Source organism: Phyllostomus discolor, chromosome 3 (assembly GCF_004126475.2).
Source record: "Phyllostomus discolor isolate MPI-MPIP mPhyDis1 chromosome 3, mPhyDis1.pri.v3, whole genome shotgun sequence".
In the NCBI taxonomy this organism is placed as follows: domain Eukaryota; kingdom Metazoa; phylum Chordata; class Mammalia; order Chiroptera; family Phyllostomidae; genus Phyllostomus; species Phyllostomus discolor.
Genome location: NC_040905.2, coordinates 176,346,193 through 176,359,468, shown reverse-complemented (window position 1 = coordinate 176,359,468; position 13,276 = coordinate 176,346,193).

The window sequence follows — 13,276 nt, the reverse complement described above, 5'->3', positions numbered from 1 at the left end:
TGACCCAGCAATTGCACTGCTGGGACTCCATCCTAAGAATACTAAAACACCAATTCAAAAGAACCTATGCATCCCAATGTTCATAGCAGCACAATTTACAATAGCTAGGTGCTGGAAGCAACCAAGATGCCCATCAGTAAATGAATGGATCAAAAAACTATGGTACATTTACACAATGGAATTCTATGCAGCAGAAAGAAAGAAGGAGCTCCTACCCTTTGCAACAGCATGGATGGAGCTGGAAAACATTATGCTTAGCGAAACAAGCCAGGAGTGAAAGACAAATACCATATGATCTCACCTTTAACAGGAACCTAAATAACAAAACAAAGAAGCAAGCAAAATATAACCAAAGACACTGAAATAGAGGACAGGCTCACGGTGACGGGAGGGGAGAGAAGAGGGAATTTAAGGGGTCAGTGGGAAGGGCTCACAGGAACAAACTTAAAGGGCACATGGTCATAAACTAAGGGGAGGGTGGTAATGGGAGGGAAGTGGGGAGGGTGGGGGGGAAAGGATTGGGATTAAAAAGGAGAAAACTGTATTTGAACAATGATTAAAATATAATAAAATAAAAAATAAAAAAAAAGAAAAGCAAAAAGTTAATATGTCTACAGTAAAGAATAATGATTTTGAGGGGAAGCAAAGTAATAAGAGTAAGGAGTAAAACCCATGTTGACAGAAGGGAAAAAAGAAAAAGAAAAGAGAAAGAGAGAGAAAACAATGAAATAAAATTCCTCACTTCACTAATCAGAGGCAGGAGGAAAGTGAAATGGAGTAAGACAGTGAGAGAGTATTCTATGGCATTTAAGATACAAATGAATATTGTACAAACAGCAATTCCTTTGGAGAAGTACGGTAATAACCATGTTATTTCACCCAACTAGCCACTATTTATAAAATGTGGAAAAGAAATAAGACTATTATTATAGGGGAAAAGAATGTGAGCTGACTTAAGAAAGAAGAGTGCATATGTGAGGTTAGATGGAGGAGAAATAGTGAAAGTAAGGGATAGGAACTTGGTGTAATGCGAGAGAAAATAAAGTTTACATCAACAGTAATACAGCTCAGGAAGACAGTGAAATGGACTAAGACCAGGGAAGGGTGCTGTGTGGGATTTGGAATAACAATCGTATGATTTGAAATATATAATCTGAATAAAAAATAAAAGACCAAGAGTAGTGAGTTATTTGGAATATGAATGAAGTGAAAGAAGAAAAATTATAATGCAATATGGAAGGGAGAATAAAAAAGACAAAACAAGAAATAAAAACAAACAAAACTAAATTAACAGAAACAAGAAAGAGAAATTTAAAAAAATGCAAGTTCTGATGAAGAGCAAAGTAAAATTTGTCTCAGTGTTGGTGTTCTCCTTCTGACTTCTTTTTGGATCTGTCTCTGGTTTTCTCACAGCTGGTTTTACTCTTGGGGAGAAAAAAAAGCCAGCTGTTGATTGTTAAGCTTGCCTAGTCAGTTTTGCACATCTTCCTGGTTCCTGCAGGCAGGGTGGGGCTGGGCTCCATTTTTCCTCCCCTCGGTTGGGCAAGGATGGGGGCTCAGTCTGGGCCACAAAACTCACAGGTGCCATTTCCAGCCCAGGGCCTCAGGTACTGTGCAACCCGCACTCTCCACTCTGTGCCAGGCTGGCGAGGATAAGCCACCTCACTTTACACCCCTTAGATTAATTTCTGAGGTGCACTGGGTGGGAACAAATCACTCCCACACTCTTCCCTCTTTGTAGGCCAGGATGCTGCAAATGAGAGGTCCCTACACAGTGCTTCTCGGTTCCCCTCCTGGAGAAAAAAGTCTGTTTGGGTACCCTTGCGGCTCTGAGCCTCTGCCTGGCTGGCTTTCTTCACACCCCCACTCTCTGGCAAGTCCGGAGTCTATCTGTGTCACAGCTAGTCATAGTCCACCTCTTCTTCCACCTCTAAGTGCCACCAGGATCTCCCGAACTCTCTGGCACTATCCTAGCTGGTGATTGCTGCCCCAGCTTGGCATGCCACCAAGCATGTGTGCTTTTTTTCCTCAGCAACTTTATGCATTCAGGTCTCTTGTGGCTAGGGACTGGAATTTCCCTGCCCTGGGAGGGGAGGGAGCCGCTAGGCTGCTATCACTGACCTGGCTTACCTCCCATGTCCCTGCGGCAACCATAGTTTCTGGTGCCAGAAGACCAGGCTCGGAGACCTTCCCCAATGGTCAATAAAGCCTCCTCACCGCCTGTTTTTGAAGTGTCCTCTGCACACTTTGGCTTCCAAGCTTCGTATCAGCTAAGATTCATTCTGTTGTTTTTTCACTTTGTGTTTTGGAAGCTTGGCTAAGTGTCCCAGTTTGGTGCATGGTCAAGTGGGCTCAGCTCTCACCTACTTCACTGCCATCACGGAACCCCTTAACTTTAATTTATGGTAATATGTATCTAGAGCCTGAAGCCGAGGAACATATTGAAGTCAATAGAGAAGCCTGTAAGAAATATCTTCTGTCTATGCTGAGAAAAAGAGATGTATTTGCATTAGAAGACATGTAAAACATAGGGTAAGTATAGTGGGAAAAAATCATTCAAAAGTTATAATACACATGAGACCCGGCTTCATAAAAATGAGTATTAAAGCCTGCTCACCCTAGCAAAAATGTGAAACAAATATCTAGGATGCCACACTGATTGTGGCTGTGGGGAACCCAGATTTTCTACAAATCTCAGAGAAGCAGTGATCTTACCAGAGACCTGGATACATTTGTGACTAACATGTGGTAATGTGTGGAATACTGCTTTGGGACTTATTAGAATTTGTTTTCTGTTATATTTAGTTTCAACCTAATCATAGATAATTTTGGTGACAGTACTTTGAAGAACTTATGTTTCCTGTTTGAAAGGAGAGTTCTTTGTTTCTACCAAAGTACCCAGGCAAGAGAACAACTATTCCTGAAGTGTTTCTGTCTTTGAAAGGTGAAGATGATATGAATACTTTCAACATATAAAAATGAGAATAAGGAGGCAGTGGGATTTAAAGTGGAAAGAGTATTGTAGGTCTGGCTAGGTATGTACCAAAAAACATTTGCCCCTTAAAACTTGCCACCAAGACTGGACGTTTGCTTGGGGACAGCAGTGTGTCCAGATAGGGAAAAGCTCACTTCATAGTTGCCTTGCAACTTGAGTAGTCATGTGACCCAGCCTCCCTCACTGTGATGGAGACAGAAGTCAATTGGATTTGAATTTTGGAAATTCTAATGCTATCCTGTTTTAAAGTTTTTCCAAAAAAAAAAACCAAACAAACCAGCTTGAGCTGTCTTTTTGTGCCTTTGCCTTTTCTTTCTTAGAATGTGAATTTGAAACTGAAACACCTTCTTGTACTGTGGGTCCAGAGTAGGAAGAGAAAAGCAACATAATACAGATGGTGGAGCAGACAGAGAGAGTATGTGGGCATTTTTGGCATACTGGGACTGCTGAATAGCCTCTGGACTTCTTGTTTTGTGACCAAAAGTAAACCATATTATAATAGAGTTATAATACCCTTTATATGGAGATGAATGCAATCCCAACTGGTTGAGAAATCTGACCACAAAAATGAATAAGTTTAACTTGATGATTTATTGGAAATCTCCCTTACGAAGTCAGCAATGTTGGATTACACTGAGCCAAGTAAATGTCTAAGATGGCTTATTTGATCATCTGAACAAAAGTTTCCAATAAATGTCATCAGGAAAATGTAACAGTTTTGTTTCTGCGACTTTCTCACAGTAGGGCAAAAATATTGGTTGAATTTATCCAGTGAAAAATAAGGGTGCAAATAGACCTCTACTGTGGCTTTTCCTTTAGCTTTGCATGCCAGTGTGAGTGTACACACACAGACATACACACAAAGAAAAAAATACTCTAGGCATTTCCTACAAACTAATATCCTGAAACAAAATGTCACATATTTCTTTCTTCCAAGTCCTTCAGATGCAAGTAGGGTTATGGGCTTTTGGCTGTTTGCCTACCTTTTAGTGCAAATTACCTTTAAGATAGGGGCCCTTAATCATAATGGATTTAGCCTGCCCTGTTATACAGTGCTGACAATTCATGTCTTATTAATGAGTATTTCAAGCATCCATTTCTGTATATCTTGTATGACAGGAAAACATACCAATAAATCTTTTCTCCTCCATTCATCACAGGTTCTGACATCATTAGTGTGGGGAAAGACAAAACAGCATGGAGCTTAAGGAGATGTTGCTGTCCCCTCGCCTTACATGGTGGAAATTCTCCTGGCTCAAACTCACAGGCAACTGCCTTACCACAGCTAAACAACACTGAACGTTTGAATTGCTAATGTGACTGACATCAATTAATTCTACTATACCCAGCATGAGTGTAACTGATCCAAATCCATGTTTCATAAGGTCTCACTGCAGAGGAAAATGGTTTAGACAGTATTTTGTATTAAAAATCTTCTATCGTCAATGATACAATACTAAGTTTCTCTAAGTCCTGGAAATTCTATAGAAAATTTTAAAATAGTTCAAATCTATTATTTTTAGTGAAATTACTGGCAATGTTTTTTATGTTTAGCAAGATAAATAATAACTATCTGTAATATTATGGGTATTTCCTTCTAGTACAACAGCAGTGTGCCCATGATTGCCGGAGGGTGAGGAACAGTGAGGGATCAACTTGTCTCTTTTGATCTGTCAATCTTCCCACCCATCCTTTTAAAAACTCTCTCTTTTTTCCTATTTTCCCCTCTTCAGAGTATTTTTGAATTGTTCGATTTCCTTCTATGTTGTCACATTTATTTTGTTTCAAACCACCACCATCATTCTCTAGCTTAACCTTGGTAGCTTTCCAATTGGTCTCCTTGCCTTTATTTTTGATGGTTCTACATTTTTCTCCACACTCAGTAGGGCTAATCCTGTTTTTTAGTTAATTGAATTTTTAGAAGGGTTTTAAATTTATAGAACACATGGACAGATTTAGAATTCTCACATACCCCCCCATTACACACACATAGTTTCCACAATTATGAACATCTGTCATTAGTGTGGTACAATCACTATAATTAATGGAACATTATTATTAACTGAAGCCAGTAGTTTACATTAAGGTTCAGTCTTTTCACAAATAAATCATGTCAAGTATTTGCCATCACAGAATAGTTTTACTGCCCTGGAACTACCCACTGCCTTCCCTATTCCTTCCCCACCCCCACCCCCACCTCAAGCTTCCAGCAACTACAAATCTTGTTATTGTCTCTATACTTGTGCCTTTTCTAGAATATCATATAGTTGAAATCTAACAGTATGTTACCTTGTCAAACTGATAAAACATCAGTTTTTAGTGCACCTCACTTCCTGGGCTATGACCTTCACAGTTTTTTTTTTTTCTCCCTCTCCATACAGTGAGCTGGAGGTGGACATTTGTGCTTCCTCCAGTCAGATAAGGCTCTAGTATAGTGGTTTTCCCTGCAGGGCAGACTTTTGTTATGGAGAACCTCTGAGTGTATTTCAGAATGATAACTTTTACTCTAACCCTTCCCCTGCCTGAAACAGAATGGGGTTTTGCTCAGATTTTCACTTTGAAGACTTGATAAGGGTTTACAGAAATAAAACTAACAAAAGCATGGAGATACCTCCACAAGGATGGAGCCACCAGAATTTTTTAAGTTTTAGCAGCATTTGGTCAATTAGAAAACACGTTTGCAACATATAAAATATAGGAACTAATACATGAAGAACACTAAAAAAATTCAATGAAAATAAGGACAAAAGACATGACTAAGAAGTTCACGGAAAAGATATATCTCTAAATATACAGGGGTGGACAAAGATAATTAAGAACTCTGTGCCAAAGTATGCTTGAGTACAACAAGTAGCCTGCAAGAATGTGTAAATAACAAAGGTGGGCAATTTGAGCACTTAGAGGAGATTGTATGTAAATGGGCTGTGCCATTGTGACAGTCTTTTGAGTTAATAGAACTACAGTATTGTAATAATCAAAACCTGCATGTCTTCTACCCTATGAATTCCTGCAAATCTACTTTTTGCTCACCCCTGTATGAAAAAAAGTTTTAAGAGTTTTTTCTTGCCATTTTATTTATTGTGGTAGAAACCCTTAATGTGAGGTCTACCCTCTTGACAAATTTTTAATTGTGTAATACAGTATTGTTTACTGTGGGTCTGTGTTGTATAGCAAATCTCTAGGAGCTATTTATGTTGCATAACTGAAGCTTTATGCCCAGTGATTAGCAGCTCTGCATTTCCCCTTACTCCTGGAGGCAGTAACTGATAGAAACACTCAAGTGGAAAATTTGATGATTTGCAGAAGGCTGAGTATGGACTAGTTTGAGAGTTAAAGATTTCAAAGCTTACTCCTGGAAGTACTGACTTTCAAGCTAGTCCATACTGAGACCAGCAATTCATCAAAATTACTGTTTAAGTGTTCCAATCAGTTACTGTTTCCTGGGCTTCTGCCCCTGGTTAGTTGGTCATGGCTATGATTCTCCATTCTCCTGTCTCCCCCGAATTTGGGGTAGGAGTTTGCCCTGTGATATCAGTTCTCTGAAAAATCTAAGAGAAGTCATTAATTTTTAGAGTTTTGTTTGTTTTGGTAAGGGTAGCAATGATGATACTCAAATCGTTTACATGTTAGACCCGTACAAGGAAATCACAATTTTTTTAGTCTAATTATTTTTACAGTTGCTTTATTGAGACATGATGCACATACCATATAATTTGTGCCCATTTGTAGTGTATGATTTAATGGATTTTTATATATATTCACAGATATATGTCATCATCACTACAATGAATTTTAGAATATTTTTATCATCTCAAAAAGCAAATCCATACCTTAGCTATCTGCTCTCTACCACTGTCCCCCCAATCTAAATGACTACTAATGATCTACTTTCTGTCTTTGTAGATTTGCTTACTCTGGGCATTTCATATAAATGGAATTATATATGTGGTCTTTTATGATAGTTTTCTTTCATTTAATGTTTCAATATTCATCCATTTTGTAACATAAATATATGACTTCATTTTTTAATAATCAAGTAATAATATATAAAAATACTGAATAATATTTCACTGTATGGAAATACCATATTTTGTTTATTAATCTGTCTGTTCATAAGCATTTGAATTATCATTATTGTTTAGCTACTATAAGTAGCACTTCTATAAATATTTGTGTACAAGTTTTTTTGTGGAAAGACACTTTCATTGTTCTTAAGTATATGCCTCAGAGTAGAATATCTGGGTCATGCAGCAACTCTCTATATAACCTTGTCAGGAACTACCAGAGTGTGATCCTAAATGGCTGTGCCATTTTCTATTTCCACCAGCAACCTGTGAATTTCTCCACATTCTCAACAACACTTGTTATTATCTGACTTTTTTATTATAGTCATTCATATTATTATAGGGTGTGAAATGGTACCTCATTGTGGTTTTTATTTGTATTTCCTTCACCGCTAATGATGTTGAGCATCTTTTTATATGTATATTGGCCACTTGTATATTTTGTTTGTAGAAATGTTTATTCAGATATTTGCCCATTTTTTCACTTTTTAATTGAATATACTTGACATATTGTATAAATTTAAAGTATAGAACTTAGAATGTTTTAACTTAATGCCTTTATGTATTGTAATTTGATTGCCATCGTAGTAATATTTAATTCCTCTGTTAGTTTACATACTTATCTTTTTTTAGTGGTTGGCATAAATAAATTTTAGTCTCTTAGCAAGTTTGATGATTATAGTATGTTATTGTTGCCTATATTTATTACATTGTGCGTAAGCTTTTTGTGGCTTATTTACTACTCACTGCAGGTTTATATCCTTAAACAGCATCAGTTTTATCCACCTCCCATGTCTGGTAAGTACCATTTTACTCTTCATTTTTTAAAAGTTTGACTTTTTCAGATTCTGCATATAAGTGGTACCAAATAGTACTTGTCTTTCTCTTTACCCATGTTAGTTGGGTTATTTGTCTTATTATTAAATTGTAATATTTTATATAGTTTCAGTAAAAGTTTTTTATAAGATATATAATGTATAAATATTTTTGCTCAATCTGTAGATTTTTTCATTTTTTGATAATGTCCTTTACCACTTTACTGACAATAGCATCAAGACAAATAAAATACCTAGGAATAAATTTAGCAAAGGAAGTGCAAAACATATACTCTGAAAATTGTGAAATGGTGACCCAGCAATCCCACTTCTGGGAATATGTCTGAAGGAACACAAAACACTAATTTGAAAGAATGTAAGCACCCCTAGGTTTATTGCAGCATTATTTACAATCACCAAGATATGGAAGCAGTCCTAGAATCTATCAGTGGATGAGTGGATAAAACAACTATGGGACATTTATACAACAGAATACTACTAAGCCATAAAAAATAAGAAAATTTTATCCTTTGCAATAGTATGGATAAACCTGGAAAGCATTATATTAAGTGAAATAAGCCAGTCAGGGAAAGACAAATCTCATACGATTTCACTCATATGTGGAATCTAATGAACAAGCTGAACTAACAAGGAAAATCAGGCAGACTAATAGATGGAGAGCAGATGACAGATGGTGGGGGGAGGGAGGTTGGTTGGAGGGATTGAGCAAAAAGGGGAAAGGACTCATGGATATGGACAACAGGGTGGTGATTGCTAACAGAGGTGGATATAAGGGGACTAAATGGTAATGACAAAAATACAATAAAGATTAAATTGAAAAAGCACACAATCCATATTCATGGACTGGACTTTTTAATATTGTTAAGATAGCAACATTCACCAAACTGGCTTACTGATTCTACACAATTCCTATCAGAGTACCAGCTGGCATTTTGTAGAAATTGGCAAGCTGATTTTAAAATTCATCCAGAATTCTAAGAGACATATAATAGTCAAAACAATCTTGAAAAAGAACAAAGTTGGAGGATTTACACTTCATGATTTTAGAAATTACTATAATGAAAAGGTAGTAATGATATTGTTGTGCCAGAATTAGGATACACACATATTTCAGCACAGTAAAGTTAATAGTTCAAAATACACCCATGTGTCTGTGGTCAACCAATTATTGCCAAGGGTACCAAGGCTATTCAATGGGGGAAAGAACAATCTTTTCAATAGATGGTGCTGGGCTAACTGGATAGCCATAGGTAAAAGAATAAAAGTGGACCCTTACTTCATACTATATATAAAAATTAAGTAAAAATGGATCAAAAAAGATCTAAGTGTAAGAGATAACACTATAGAACTTTTAGAAGAAAATGGGGTACATATTCACAATCTTGGATTTGTCAATAGATTCTTAGACATAGTGCTACAATCACAAGCAACAAAACAAAAAAATAAATATGGTAATATAATTAAAATGAATATTGTTAGATTGGATTTAATAACAAATCAAGTATATGCTCTTTATAAGAGACTTGCCTTAAATACAAGTATGTATAAATTTGAGAGCAAAAAAGATATTAAAAATACACACCATGCGTACACTAAGCAAGAAGAGTCAGTGAAGTTATATTAATATTAGTCAAAGTAAACTTTCAGGGAAGAGATAACAAGAAAGAAAAAAAAAACATACTATTGGGTAAATTAGCAGAAAGAAATAATAAGCTTAAATTTATATGCATGTAATATCATAGTCTTTAAATATGTAAAGCAAAATCTGAGAAGAAAAATAGATAAATCCACACTTGTAGTAGGAGATTTTTAACACATCTCTCTCAATAACAGAACAAGCAGACAGAATAAATCATTCAAGATGGAATATTTGAAATAAAAGATACTACCAAGCTTTAAGTCCTGTATAGTACATGAGCCAAGAATATTCAGTCATGACTGTATCAACAAAGCTGGGATGTGCTAATGAGAATCAGAATTTTCTCTAATTGTGAGATTGCCTTGTTTATGGAATTTCTTTATTAGAGACACTAGATTTATAAATGACTGTTAATGTGTTCTCAAAGAGATCTGTTAAATACAGCAGTTATCAGCCAAGGTCAGTATTAGACTCCATTTTAAGCCATTTTTAAAAACCCATAGTTAAGTACCTTGTTCTTAGTTGTTCATCAATTCAACTTCACTGCAATATAATATGAAGATATTACAGCAACTAAATTATATAATGGAGGCTTCTTTTCTGAGCTGTGAGTCAAAGATGGCTTGGTCACAGAGCCTTTATAATCTGCCAAATCTTAGCTATTAGTATCTTCCAAAGTAACTGCCTTACTTCTAACAAAACTAAGAAAATTTAAAGTGTATTAGCAATCTCCATGTAACAGATACCATCCCAAATAGGCACCAGAGGGATCAACAGTCTCTAATAGTCATTCAGAACTTTAAGGGAATGTGCAGCTTTTATCAAAGTATTCATAACTGTCCCTTAGTAAAAGAATATTGAATGAATAAACTATTGCTTATTAGAAAATGCTTTATAAATGCTAGTCAAATAAGACTGTATTGGACAATATCAAGAATGCAGGTACTATATTCATTGTTTATAAAAGATGAGTATAAAGATACCTTAGCAGAAGATTTGACTTTGGCTCAGATATGAAAGTTCCTGAAGCCCTGAGAAGCAAAGTACAAATGAATGTCCCTTGGGCCTTTTTGATTGATTGATTGATTCCTTTTTTATTCAACAAATGTTTATATTCTGTGTGTTATGGATCAGAGACTAATGTATCAGTGACGAAGAATGACAAAGCTCCAGCCCCCTCATTTTCATTAGTTCACATTTCAATTTGGAGGCCAGTATTTAAACAAAAAAAGCCTCTCAAAACATAATTAATTGTTTAATCATGAATGTAATAAGCACTATAAAGAAGTAAAGGATCCTAATCTACTCTTGGTGGTGGTAGGGAGTGTGGTATGTGTGTCACAGAATATTTACTAATGACATATCTTTAAGCCATGCTCTGATGATAAATTAGATAAGGTAGAAGGTACAAGGTACAAGGGCATGGCCTTGTACCCCAGGCTGAGGAACAGCTTTTGTGCAAAAGACGTATTCCTTCTTTAACAAATGTAATGTATTGAATAAATTAGGCCAAATGTGACTGGAGTGAAGTGGTGGAGTAGAAAGGACTGTATCCAGATCTCGCAAAGCTTTTAGGAAACGTTATCCCCAGAGAACAGAAAGCCTCTAAAGAAATGTAAACAAGGGAAAGGAAACATTTCTGAGAGATTATTCTGGATGACGCAGGGTGAGAATGTATGCAGAGAGGCACTATTGGGGGACACTGGCCATAGTGTAGGAAAAGCTCCCTAATGACCTGGACTAACATGGTAAAAGTGGAAATAAAGAAAAATGGTTTCATTCAAAGGGTATTTAGTGTATAGAACATCACACACACACACACACACACACACACACACACACACAAACATACACACAATGGGTCTCTGACTGGATATGAAGGGGAGAGGGAGAAGAGAGAAGTAAGTCATGGCTAGGTCCCTAATTTATCTAATCATGGGTGGGGTGCTCTTCTTAGATATCCGAAACAATGGAAGGATGACAACCTGCAGGAGGAAGATGATGATGTTTGCTGTGAACTGCCTGTGAGACTTCCAAGCAGTTACATATTTTCATCTAAAATTCAAAGGAAACCTAGGTAGTATTCACTGCAGAGTGGAGCTCAATGTACATAGAGAACCCTATAGGCTCCACCAAAAAACTACTCAACCTAATAAGTGAATTTAGAAAAGTAGTAGACACAAAGTCAATATTCAGAAATCGATGGCATTTTTGTATACCAGTGATGAAATATCAGAAAAAGAAACTAAGAAAAAAAATCCAACAACAAAATCTTCCTAGGAATAAACTTAACCGAGGAATTATCTAAGTTGTAAGAGGAATATAATGGATAAAATAGACTAATGAACAAAGTAGAACCAGAGGCATGGAACCAGGGAACAGACTGACAGCTGTAAGAGGGGGAGGGGAGGGGGGACTGATTAAACGAAGGTGAAGGCATTGGTCAAAGGACACTCATGAAGGACCCAGGATATGGACAATGATGTGAGGATTGGCTATGGAAGTGGGGCGCAGGCTGGATAAAGGGAGCAAAGGGGGAAAATGGGACATGTGTAATAGCATAAACAATAAAACATCAAAAGTAAAAAAAATTCAAAGAAAAGATGTGAGCGAGAAATAAGAGGTTGATGATCAGAAAGGCATTGCCTAGGAGTGAACATAGAAGTAAAACAAGTTTAGTTTGAACTTTGAGGAACTTTCTGATTGAAAGACCATAAAGAAAGCTGGAGAGAGAATTAAAGGGGATGTTTGTAAGGAGAAAATCTAGGGTTTGGTGTCATGGGTATGATGTAAGGCAAGGGGAGAGTGTTTTGAGAATGAGGAAGTGTTAAGTGTTATTCCTCGAAATCTTCTCGTTGTATATTTGAAGGTTTGTTTAGTGTTCTCTTTGAAATGCTGTTTCCTGTCTCTGCTTAGAAGTCTAGGTACTACAGGTGATAGGAAATAAAATCCTTGAGAACTGGTGAATTTATATTACTAACAGTACATAGTGCCAAATCTATTCTAGAATAACATTTCTCTCTTGAATGGTATAATTTAGAATGTCTTCATTTAATTCACCACTAATGTTGTATTAGAAGTTAATATGACTTGTCATGCATTATTGTATTAACATTGAAAAGAATTCTTTCTGACATTAAGTATGAACATCTGAAAATCTGAATGTGTTAGAAATCATGCATAAATACAAGTATAATATTTCACAATCAGTTCTTTAGATAGTAAATTCTCATTCACTATTCTGTTCAGCAAACATTTCTTAATTACCTAATATATGCCATAAGTTACTAAATGCTGGATATGTATTGACAAAAATATTGTTGGAACACATGTCTTGTAAACCATCACATTCTTGGGGAAACTATGTCTGGGGAGGGGAGGAGGGATTGTACTTGACAAACAGGTCAGATCTGGATTGTGAAGTATTTTTAGAACCAAGCTTGAAACTACAGTTTAAGGTAACCAAATAATTAATGAGGAAATTTTGTTATAGATAATTTCTAGCTAATAAATCTAGAAAAAATAATAAAATATGACAATTTTGCTTATGGTACCTGATGAATTAATAGAATTAGGTACAGAGTGGTAACCTAATTGACACAACTCATTCTTACATATCTCTTAATGCAAGTATATGAGACAACCTCTGAAATTTTTTTTGCTTAAAATGTGGAATCTGAAACAGGACAAGCCTCTAGATTTGATCACCAATTTGTAGGAAAAACAGCAAATGAGGGAACAT